Source organism: Myotis daubentonii, chromosome 2 (genome assembly GCF_963259705.1).
Source record: "Myotis daubentonii chromosome 2, mMyoDau2.1, whole genome shotgun sequence".
Classification (NCBI taxonomy): Eukaryota; Metazoa; Chordata; class Mammalia; order Chiroptera; family Vespertilionidae; genus Myotis; species Myotis daubentonii.
The window spans coordinates 162,356,671-162,368,717 of record NC_081841.1 but is presented as its reverse complement, the minus strand read 5'-3'; the positions used below and the strand labels follow the sequence as shown (position 1 = coordinate 162,368,717).

The following is a 12,047-nucleotide window of genomic DNA, read 5'->3' as shown; positions in this document are numbered from 1 at the left end:
TTAGTTAAATGTAAGTGTTTTGTGAATTTAAAACTTTGTACTTAATATAAAAGTCTATAGAATTAAAAGTTACAATCCCTAATTTGATTGATGTATACCTTATGGAACTATCTAATAGTTATGCACAGTTTTCTTTAATAATCTAAGACGGTACAAAAATTGTGTAATATAACTACTGTATTATAGAGAACTCTTTTTGTTTGGTTAAATAATCTACAGGATTTTGTGCTAGAAAAGTAAGAGCCACATTAATACCATATCACCAAATATTTTATAGAAATATATTGCCCTGTGTAATATTAGCCAGTGAAGACTATCTTGTTTACCTCTACAAAATTAAATTACTTTCTTCAAACTTGAGCTTAAGTATTTCATATTTGTTTCTTTTTGTCGCCATGTGGGAATGTAGGAAAATGCAATTTCTCTTTAACTATTCAAACAATAAAAAGAGAAAAGGTGGTTTATAAAATGCAGTATGTAAATGATGCCAATAACCAAAAGTCAACAGCTGGAAAATATAGTGCCTCTTCACTGAAGCATCATTACAAAATAAGTTCACCTCTTTCAAGTTATTATGATACTGATAGCAGCATGAGATATTTTCTCAACCCTCTAAAATGTATTTTCAAAATACATATAAAAAGTTATTATTTCATTTAATACATTAAATTTTTATTTCCCATACTTGATGATGGGCTTCCTACTTGCTGAGAGAGGATTCCATTAGAAATTTTCAGAGCCTTGAGAGCACTCACTAATCATCATCATACTTTCACTCTCCTCACCATACCTCCTTCCAAAAAGAATTTCCATTCAGGGGTAATTTAACCAAACTCTTCTTAAACTCTTTTTAGATTTTGGTTAAATCTAAAAGAGTTTGGTTAAATCTAACCACAGACTTAAAGTTGGTCAACAGGGATTCTTACAAACATCAGATTCAAAACCTATTTTCTCAATATTATTTCTTCTGTTGCTATTCATATCGTTTAATGAAAGGCTGCAGGATTTTGTTTAATTAAATTATACTCTACCTATTCTGTTATCTGCATTACATTGGACAAGTTACTTAACCGCTCTGGGCCTCAGCCTCATGTGCTAAATATAGAAAAAAAAACACACATTTCATAGGATAGTGGTAAGGATTTAATTAATTAGTATATCTAAAGTGTTTAGAATGGTACCTGTTATGTAATAAGCATGCAACTAATATGTTTATTATTGCTGCTTTTGTTATTATTATCAACAGGAGCTCAAGAGACCAAACATCTTTGCCCGTAAGTTTCCTCTCTTTATTGCTGATATACCCAATGGGAAATATTAGTTGTGTCTGAATAAAATCTCAACCTTGACAAGAGGAAAAACTTATAGTCCTCATATCCCAGAATTGCATTCTAAAATAACTCAGATGGATTGGATTGCTTTAGTCAAGTGTGCATTGCTTAAATAATGCACTTCTCCAAATTCAACATTATTTGGAAGGGAAATAAAAAAACCTCCACGTTCTTCCTCTCTAGCAGTCTCTAAACTCCTCCTTTCTAGGCCCTCTAAACTCAAAATTTTGGAGAGAATGAAAAATGAGAAAATTTCTTAGTCACCATTTTTGTCTCATTTCTAACCACTCAAATACTTTACTAGGCACACTGAAGAAAATCATTCCCTCTGACAGGTGCTGCCCTGCTCACTCTCAGGCTTTCTTCCTATCTGGGGTTTCTAGTCTTTGGATTCATTTTATTTTTAAAACTACTCTCTTCACCCTAAGCTACTCCAAGTCAATTCTTTAATTTGACTTTTTCTGCATAATAAAGTTCTATGCAAAGAAAAACTATAACTTGATAGGGAATGGTTCCCTCCCCATTAAATTCTAGGTTCTGAAAAGATAGAGAGGTTGAACAGAAATGATCCAGAATTGCTGCTGATAAGGAAAAGTAGCAAATCTGAATATATTATGTATTTTTGGCAGCATCATTCCTGATGTCTGTCTAATAACAGAATAAATCAAAATATAGTATGCTTTCCAATCCACAGAATCATCACTTGAGCAAGTCCTCAAATGGCTGGCTGAAATATCTGGATGCACATGCATTTGAAACCTTCACAAATGGCAGTGATAAAATATGTCACTTATAAAAACAAAAAAGCAAAGGATGAAAATATACCTTTGGGTGTTTAATATCTGAGAGAAAAAACAAACTATTAAAAAACAATTTATATTAGGAGCATTGTTTTCTTTTGTTGAAAGTGAATATATTAAAGTTTATTTTTTATTGTGCTCACTTCGGCAGCACATATATTAAAGTTTATTTTTTATAAAAAATCATCTAAAAATTAGATTTGTTATTAAATGTAAGTGGCAAAAGAATAAACATAGAAAAGACAAAAGCAATCCATGCAGTATAAATTTAGCTCCTTTATGGTATTTTTATTTCTTTGTATATGGAAATAGGATTTATCAAAATATCCTGAAATATATAACTTAGTATATATTGCAAAAACTATTAAAATTGTTGAAGAAATATGTAAACATTCTGAATGAAAAAAAAGATGACTGGACTATTCAATTAAAAGTATTAAAAAAAAATCTACTGCTGGGAAAAAAAATGCCCACATCATAAAATACATCAGATTAATTCCATATCTATTAAATAAATTACTGTAAATATTAAAAGTATGAAAAAGTGTTATCTGTATAGCACAGAGCTTTCAACTCACAAAATCATTCCACCATTCACCAAAACAAAACAAAAAAGTCAAAATTTCTACAGCTCCTAAAAAGCAATGTAAAAACTATTACAGGGAAACAAAATGGAAAAAATAGTCACCATAACTATAGCAATGGATTAATAAATTTTAAAATCTTACAAGTCAAAAAAAAGATTCAAAAAAACATTAAGCAAAAGACATCAGCTAAATCATTATTAAAATTAAACACAAAGCAAGCCCAGTCAGTGTGGCTCAATGGTTGAACATCAACCTATGAACTAGGAGGTTAGGGCCTGATTCCCAGTCAGTGCACATGCCTGGGTTGCAGGCTCATTCCTCAGTGGGGGACATGTAGGAGGCAACTGATCAATGATTCTCTCTCATTATTTATGTTTCTATCTCTCTCTTCCTCTCCCTTCCTCGCTGAAATCAATAAAAATATATTTAAAAAATAATATTCAACAAAGCTTAATATATAATATATGCATGACGATAAATTTATATATGGTGATCTTAAACAAAAAAGTCAGCTAGTTATTTCTCCAAGAAAAAGGGTTTATTCAGGAAAAAAAGAAAAAAATGGTAATCTTGAACATGCAGCCATGGCGAGCCTCCTGCAAGTTCTATAGAAGAGGAAATTCTTTTATAAAGGGGAAGAGGAAGTTAGGAGGCACTGTTATAACCAAAAGTTTACTCCTGTAGGGCTTTGCAATCACTGTAGGGTATGAGAGCCTCTCCTATAGGCTCCTGGATTCCAATCTGGGTTGAAGTCTTTAGTAATTTTTTTTGCATATCCTATCTAATAAAAGAGAAACATGGTAATTGGCGTAGGACCACTACCCTTCCCATTGGCTAATCAGCAAGATATGCAAATTAACTGCCAACCAAGATGGCGGCTGCCAGCCAGGCACCTGAGAACAGGAGGCTTGGTTGCCCCAGCGATGGAGGAAGTCAAGGTTCCCCGCCTGCAGCTGGGGGGCTCTGTGCTCCTAAAGCAACAACTCCAAAAGATACAGTGTTTCAATTATAGAAGCTAAAAGATGGCGGTTAATTTTCATACTCAGGCTGCAAGCGGTGGAGCGAAGCCAAACAGCCCTGAAGCCAGCAGAGCAGAGAGGCCTCACTGCCCCGAGATCCGCAGAGCCAGGAGGCCTCCTGGCCGGGATCAGCAGAGCCTGATGGAAGCCCTGTGTGTTTATGCACCCTGGGGGTGCAGAGGTCCTGCCCTAGGCAGAGGCCAATGAGGAAACTTCCTACTGAGAGAAGCAGCCTGGGGGCTGGAAGGCGGCTCCTCTGATCTCAGTGCTGGGGTCCCACTGCTCCACCAGGAGAGGAGCAGAGAAAGGCCGGAGCCTCCCTCAATGTGACCCGAAATCCCCACCCACACCAGGCAGGCTGCTGGGACTTCATGGAGGACTCACTTCCAAGCCCAGCCGGTGGCCCTCCGTAGCCATGGCACTCCTGGGTGCAGGCCCCAGCGGGACTCGGGGTGGCAGCAGGGCGCGCCTTGAGTCCTGGGCTCCTTGCCTGCCTTCCAAGGCTTCCTCCTGCTTTAGGGCTTTGCCCTCCGCCAGCCTCCTCCTCCCCAGCTCCCAGAGCAGAGGACCCAGCGAGGGCGCTCCCTGCTGGACGAGGGGGTGAATGGAGCAGTGGGTACTCCTGGGTGAAAGGTCGCCCTGGGGAGGAGTCCCGACACCTCAATGCCCTGCCCCTGGAGCGCTGCCCAGGCCCTGAGTGCAGCGTGGAGCCTCGCAGGCCTGGAGGGCACGGGTGGGGTGGGGCACATGCACCTGGTGCAGCAGGACGTGCTGGGGAGCCCCCCCCCTCGCCTCGGGGCCTCCTCCTGCTTCAGGGCCTCGCCCTCCGCGGTCTCCTCCTCCCCAGCGCCCAGAGCAGCGGACCCACGGAGGGCGCTCCCCGCTGGCCGAGGGGGTGAATGGAGTGGCGGGGACTCCCGGGTAAAGGGTCGCCCTGGGGAGGAGTCCTGACACCTCCAAGACCGGCTCCTGTTCAGCAACATCCCCAAGATCGGCGTCTGCACCGCGGGCTGTGGGGCAGCGTGATGGCACCGATGGTGGAGAAGGCGCTGCGCACGCGGGGGCTGCTGCAGCCCGGGACCTCCTCAAAGGCTTGGCTCCCTCTTCAAACCCTACACCCGGTACTGCATGGAGGAGGAGGGCTGCATGGAGTACACGCGCAGCCTGCTGCGCAACAACAACCTCTTCCCGGCCTAGGTGACGTGGGCGAGAAGCACCAGCAGTGCCAGCGGCTGAAGCTGAGCGACATGCTCGCCAAGCCCCACCAGCGGCTCACCCAGTACCCGCTGCTGCTCAAGTTGGTGCTGAGGAAGACGGACGAGCCACGTGCCAAGGAGGCCGTCATCGCCATGATCAGCTCCGTGGAGCGCTTCATCCACCACGTGAACGCGTGCATGCGGCAGCGACAGGAGCGGCAGCAACTGGCCGCCGTGGTGAGCTGCATGGACGCCTACGAGGTGGTGGAGGGTAGCAACCACGAGGTGGACAAGCTCCTGAAGGATTTCTGCACCTGGACCTGACCGCGCCCATCCCAGGTGCCTCCCCGGAGGAGACGCATCAGCTGCTGTTGGAGGGCAGCCTGAGGGTGAAGGAGGGAAAGGACAGCAAGATGGATGTGTACTGCTTCCTCTTCACGGACCTGCTCTCAGTGACCGAGGCAGTGAAGAAGGCTGAGGGGACAGGGTCATCAGGCCACCGCTGCTGGTGGACAAGATCGCGTGCCGGGAGCCGCGGGACCCTGGCTCCTTCCTCCTCATCTACCTGAACGAGTTCCACAGCGCCGTGGGGGCCTACACGTTCCAGGCCAGCGGGCAGGCTCTGTGCCAGGGCTGGGTGGACTCCATTTATAATGCCCAGAACCAGTTGCAGCAGCTGCATGCGCAGGAGCATGCAGGTAGCCAGCAGCACCTACAGAGCCTGGAGGAGGAGGAGGAGGAGGAGGAGCAGGAGGACCAGGAGGAAGAGGAGGGTGGGGAGAGTAGTACTTCCGCCGCCAGCTTCCCCACCATCCTGCGCAAAAGCAGCAACAGCCTGAACGCCCAGCACTGCGCCTCGGACGGCTCCATGGAGAGAGACCCTGGCCGTGGTGGTGCTGGAGCCCGGGGAGACGCTCTCCTCTATCGAGTTCGAGGGCAGCCCCTTCAGCTCCCAATCGGAGAGATGTCCCTCAGTACCACCCTCATCTGTCACCCTGACCAGCGAGCTGCTGGCCCTGGGCCCCGGGGAGGGCAGCTCCTGCTCCATGGACTCCGCCTAAGGCACCCTCTCCTCCACCTCCTTGCAAGACTTTGCGACCCCAGCCCCTGTGGTGGAGCCAGCCCCCCGGCCCCCAGATTTACCACAGGCCCCTTCATCCCCGCCCTTGCCCCGCGTCCGCCGCCGCCCCCCTGTCCAGCTGCTGTCCCGCCTGCCCCACCTGCTCAAGTCCAAATCTGAGGCCAGCCTCCTGCAGCTGCTGGCAGGGGCCGCCACCCAGGGGGCGCCCCCAGCCCCCAGCCGCAGCCTGTCGGAACTCTGCTTGGCTGCCACAGCCACCGGCTCATCAGGACCACCCTGCTGCTTAACTCCCAGGCCCTGAGCGCAGTGTGGAGCCGCCATGCCTGGAGGGCGCGGTCCAGCCTGGTGCCCAATGTGGAAGGGCCGCAGTGCGGCCACCAGGTCCTGAAGGCTGCCCTGAAAGTCACACAAAGACAGCCTTCTACTGGAGGGCAGGTATGTGGTGCTCCGGGAAGATTCCAGAGGTAGGGAAGGAAGGTCATGGAAGGGAACAATTGCAAGAGGAGATCCTGAAGGTTCTGAAAGCAGAGGACCAGCTCCTTGCAGACCTGAACTCTGTGTGGGCCTCTTTATCGGCCCTGGCGGTGGGAGACACAGGAGGAGGTGATGGACCAGGGCTGTGCCCAAGGAAGACTCGGAGGAAGCAACATGTGGACAGGGCCAGGTGGAGCAGGCAGGCCCGTGCGGATCCCGCTGGAGTGCAGCCAGACCCCAAGGCGACCACCAAGCCAGGCCCCAGGGAGAAGCGAGCAGATGCCACTCCACTCGCTGGATAAGACCATTGAGCAGAAAACTAAAGAAACCGAGTTTACATCATTTCCCAGGTGGAGAACAGTTGGCATGTAAGCCCCTGACCAGTGCCCAGCCTCTCCTCTGTCTATCTCACTCTTAGATACCATGTTCTTTGTTCTCTCTTAACTGCAACTCATTTTTAAACTAGATTGCTTTTAAAAGAAGACTAAACAAAGTTTCCCTTAAGTTATTTAGGCGGTGCTGGGGCTGCTGGGGCTGCTGGGGGCCTGATAGAAGACACAAACATGCAAGGGGGGCCTGTACCCAGCAGCCCCAAGGCCCACCACCCTGGTGCTGGGGCTTCTGGGGCCCTGATCAAAGACCCGCAGCCTCAAGCCCCGCCATCAAGGTGCTGGGGCTGCTGGGGGTATCAGAGACACAAACCCGCAGGCCCGGCACCCAGCAGACCCAAGGCCTTTGCAGCAGTGCTAAGGAGCAGCAAGCCGAGCGGGAGGAAGCAGCAAGCAGGTGGGCAGTAAGGAGGGAAGGGTCCCAGACTGCGAGAGGGCACATGCTGAGCTAAGGGACCCCCACCCATCCCCAGTGCACGAATTTCGTGCACCAGGCCTCTAGTACTTTTATAAGTATGGAAACATTTTAAATATACAAATTTACTAACAAAGAAATGTAAATTAAATAAGGAGTTACCAGTTTTCAACAAAAACGTTAGCAATAAGTTTTTTAAGTGACATAGAATATTGGCATAGAGTGGTATGTTTTTCACTCTAATATACTATAACTAGAGGCCCGGTGCACAAAATCGTGCATTCAGGGGGGTCCCTCAGCCTGCCCTGCGCCCTCTCACAGTCTGGCAGTTGAACATCCTTAGTGCTGCCATGAAGGTGGAAGAGGCTCCTGCCACTACTGCTGCACTCGCTAGCCGTGAGCCCGGCTTCTGGCTGAGCAGCGCTCCCCCTGTGGTAGCACACTCACCACCAGGAGGCAGCTCCTGCATTAAGCGTCTGCCCGCTGGTGGTCAGTGCATGTCATAGCTACTGGTCGACTGTCTGTGCCCTGCTGGTCAGTGCACATCATAGTGACTGGTTGACTGTCTACCCCTGGTGGTAAGGCACGTCATAGCAAGTGGTTGAGCAGCCTTAGCATATCATTAGCATATTATGCTTTGATTGGTTGAATGAACAACCAGATGACCAGACACTTAGCATATTAGGCTTTTATTATATAGGACTAGAGGCCCAGTGCACAAAATTCATGCATGGGGTGGGGGTCCCTCAGCCTAGCCTGCAGCCTTTCCAATCTGAGACCCCTCAGGGAATGTCCCTGTGGGATTAGGACTAAACTGGCAGTCAGACATCCCTCTTGCAATCTGGGACCACTGGCTCCTAACTGCTCACCTGCCTGCCTGATCACCCTAACCACTTGGCTTGCCTGCCTGGTCACCCCTAACCGCTCTCCCCTGCCAGCCTGATCACCCCTAATTGCTCTGCCTGCCTGCCTGATCACCCCTAACCACCTCTGCTCCTGCCATCATGGCTTTGTCTGGAAGGGCATCTGGAAGACATCAGTCTATCTGGTCTAATTAGCATATTACCCTTTTATTAGTAGAGATGATGATGTGAGTCTTTCCAGAAAGTAATTCATCTATTGTATTAAGTTTTGATAATTTCTAAGCTTTTGACACATAAGTTTCTCTTGTAGAAATTTATTCTAAATTTGAAGAAGCAAAGAATATAAGTACCAAGATTTTTATTACTTAATCTATATATAAAAGCCTAAGTGACCATTCGACCAAACAACTCGTCAACTGGTCTCTATGATGTGCACTGACCATCAGGGGGCAGATGTTCAATGTAGAAGCTTTCCCTTGGTGGTCAGTGCGCTTCCACAGCCAACCTCTTGTGGCTGGCCAATCTCCTGCGGTCCCTCCTCCCGAACTGGGCAAGATGGCCTCGATAGGCCCTGATCGCCGGCCAGACCAAGGGACCCCATCCATGCACAAATTAGTGCACCGGGCCTCCAGTAATTTATAAATATAAAGAACCGACATATTAATTATTATGGAATGCCTAAATAAAATTAAGAACACCCATACCTTGAAATATTATGCAAACATTAAATGATACTGTTACAAAAATTTTAATGATGTTGGAAAATGCTCATTATATTGTGAAGTAAGAAAAGAAGATAACATATTTTATTACATATAAATTATATATACTATCTAATATACATGTATATATATATATATATATACATATACATATATATGTATATTAGTTGACCCTTGAACAATAAGGGTTTGAACTGTACAGTTCAAATTTACATGAATTTGTTTTAATAAATACATACAGTACTGTATATGATTTTTTTTCTTTTTTTTTCCACACACCAAAAAATTATTTTATTGAGACTGGAACAGTTTAAAATACGTACACATTATAGCACATTGGAAAGAATCAAGTTTTGCAAATTTCACATTCACAAATACAAATCACTTTTTGTTCTGAGGCATGATTTTCTTAACATTTTATTTTCTCTAGCTTACTTTATTATAAGATACTAGAGGCCCAGTGCACAAAAACTTGTGCACTCGGGGGGGAGGTGGGGTCCCTCAGCCTGGCCTGTGCTCTCTCGCAGTCTGGAACCCCTCGGGAGATAACGACCTGCTGGATTAGGCCTGCTCCCAGGTGGCAGAGGGCAGGCCCAATCCCTAGGTGCAGCCCCTGGTCGGGCTCAGAACAGGGCCGATTGGGGAGTTGGGGCACTGCCCCCTGTCATGCACAGAGCAGGGCGGATTGGGAGGTTGTGATGCCACCCTCAGTCACGCTCAGGGTAGGGCTGATTGGGGGGTTGGGGCACCACCCCCTGTCACACTCAAGGCAGGGTCGATGGGGAGGTTGCGGCGCCACCCCGTCACGCACAGAGCAGGGCCAATCAGGGGGTTGGGGCACTGCCCCCTGTCATGCACAGAGTAGGGCCAATAGGGGAGTTGGGGCACCGCCCCCTGTCACACACAGAGCAGGGCAGATCAGGGGGTTGGGGTGCCACCCTCTATCACCCACAGAGCAGGGCAGATCAGGGGGTTGGGGCACCACCACTGTCACACTCAGGGCAGGGCCGATGGGGAGGTTATGGCTCTACCCCGTCACACACAGAGCAGGGCCCGTGGAGGGGGGCGGGGGGGTTGGGGCGCTGCACCCTGTCACACACAGAGTAGTGCTGATCAGGGGGTTGGGGTGCCTTCCCCTGTCACAAACAGAGCAGGGCAGATAGGGAGGTTTTGGCCCCGCCCCCTGTATCACACAGAGCTGCAGGGCGATCAGGGGGTTGGGGAGCTCCCCCCTATCAGGCACAGAGCAGGGCTGATCAGGGGGCTGGGGCGTCACCCCCTGTCACACACAGAGCAGGGCCGATCAGGGGGTTGGGGCGCCGCACCCTGTCACACACAGAGCCGCAGGGTGATCAGGGGGTTGGGGAGCTCCCCCCTATCAGGCACAGAGCAGGGCTGATCAGGAGTTTGGGGCACCTTCCCCTGTCACGAACAGAACAGAGCGGATAGGGATGTTGTGGCCCCGTCCCCTGTCACACACAGAGCCACAGGGCGATCAGGGGGTTTGGGCGCTGCCCCCTGTCACGCTGATCTCAGTGCCGGGAGGCCTCGCGGCTCCGCTGATCCCGGTGCTGGGAGGCATATTACCATTTTACTATATAGGATAGAGGCCTGGTGCATGGGTGGGGCCTGCTGGTTTGCCCTGAAGGGTGTCCTGGATCAGGGTGGGGGATCCCACTGGGGTGCCTGGCCAGCCTGGGTGAGGGGATGATGGCTGTTTGCAGCTGGTCACACACCCTTCAGGGTGGGGGTCCCCACTGGGGTGCCTGGCCAGTCTGGGTGAGGGGCTGAGGGCTGTTTTCAGGCTGGCGCGTGACTGAAGCTCCCAAATGCTTCTTTTTTTCTTTTTTTCTTTTTTTTTTAAATTCTGGGCCAGCTTTAGCTCTGGCTCCAGATCTGAGGCCTCTGCTGCTGAAAGCAGGTACCTGGTTTGTTTGTGTTCTATAATCAAAACACTGTATCAACTCCAGCTCTGAGATCCCGGCTTGCTGAAAGCAGGTTTCTGGGGTTTTGTTTAGCTTCTATATTTGTAACTATGTTTCAAACTGCAGGCTCAGAGGCCGGCAAGGCAAGTGGGGAACGTTGGTTTCCTCCATCACTGAAGCAAGCAAGCCTCATTTTAGTTTCAAGCTGCCTGGCTGCCGGCTGCCATCTTGGCTGGCAGTTAATTTGCATATCTCCCTGATTAGCCAATAGGAAGGGTAGCAGATGTACGCTAATTACCATGTTTCTCTTTTATTAGATAGGATAGCATATAATACATATAAAATACAAAATATGTATTAATCTACTGTTTATTACATTGTAAGGCCTCTGTTAAATAGTAGGCTATTAGTAGTAAAGTTTGGGGTGAGTCAAAAGTTACATGTGGATTTTTGACTGTGCAGGAGGAGGTCAGCAACCCTATCCTCCATGATATTCCTCAAAAATAGAACTTCCTGCACTATATCTCTGCACCATCAAACTGTCAGTGACTTGTGGGCAGAACACACACACACAAATTTCATTCAGTTCTCTCACAGTGTGCAGGACATTGTCCATGGTCAGTGCATGTTTTTAAACCACTTGAATAAACTAGGCAAGTAAGTTTATATAAATACTTAAAGATTAAAGACAATTTATCAAAAGTGTGATATGGACTTTTTCTTCTTTTAAGTTTTTACAAGAATCACTCATTTCATAAAATATTATAGAAACAACCCAATTACTAATTTAAAAGATATATTTCACAGCCAAATATAAAAAGTAGAGAGATCTGAACAAGCCTACTACCTTTTAGGCATATATAAATTTGACATTCGATGCAGTTCAAATTGATTTTTTTTAAGGATTTAGGCAGTGAGTGGAAGAAAGACAGGTATTCTCATTATTTCATACTGACAGACAAAAGATGAGTAGCTTCAGTCACAGTGTTTTATATTACAGCCAAAGAAACATACTGAATAACAACAGACCCACAAAGAAACCTACTGAATAACAACAGAGCAAACTAACGAATACTGGGTAGAACAAATAATCCTCATATTGAATCCAGGGCTCCCTGACTAACGGGACTGCTGCTCATTCACAAAGAGGAACTTGGATTCTAGTTGAAGTAATGTGGTGTGTAAGAAAAAGAAATCAGGAGGCAAGTCTTCATGCCACTCTGCTACAGCCTGTGTTGATTTTTG

At 47.5% G+C, this 12,047-nt stretch overlaps 1 pseudogene; it reads left to right on the top strand.

Annotated features, from left to right (window-relative positions):
- The first annotated feature begins 395 nt into the window (after nt 1–395).
- On the top strand, nt 396–6,347 carry LOC132226743 (pleckstrin homology domain-containing family G member 5-like; annotated as a pseudogene).
- The last annotated feature ends 5,700 nt before the right edge of the window (nt 6,348–12,047 follow it).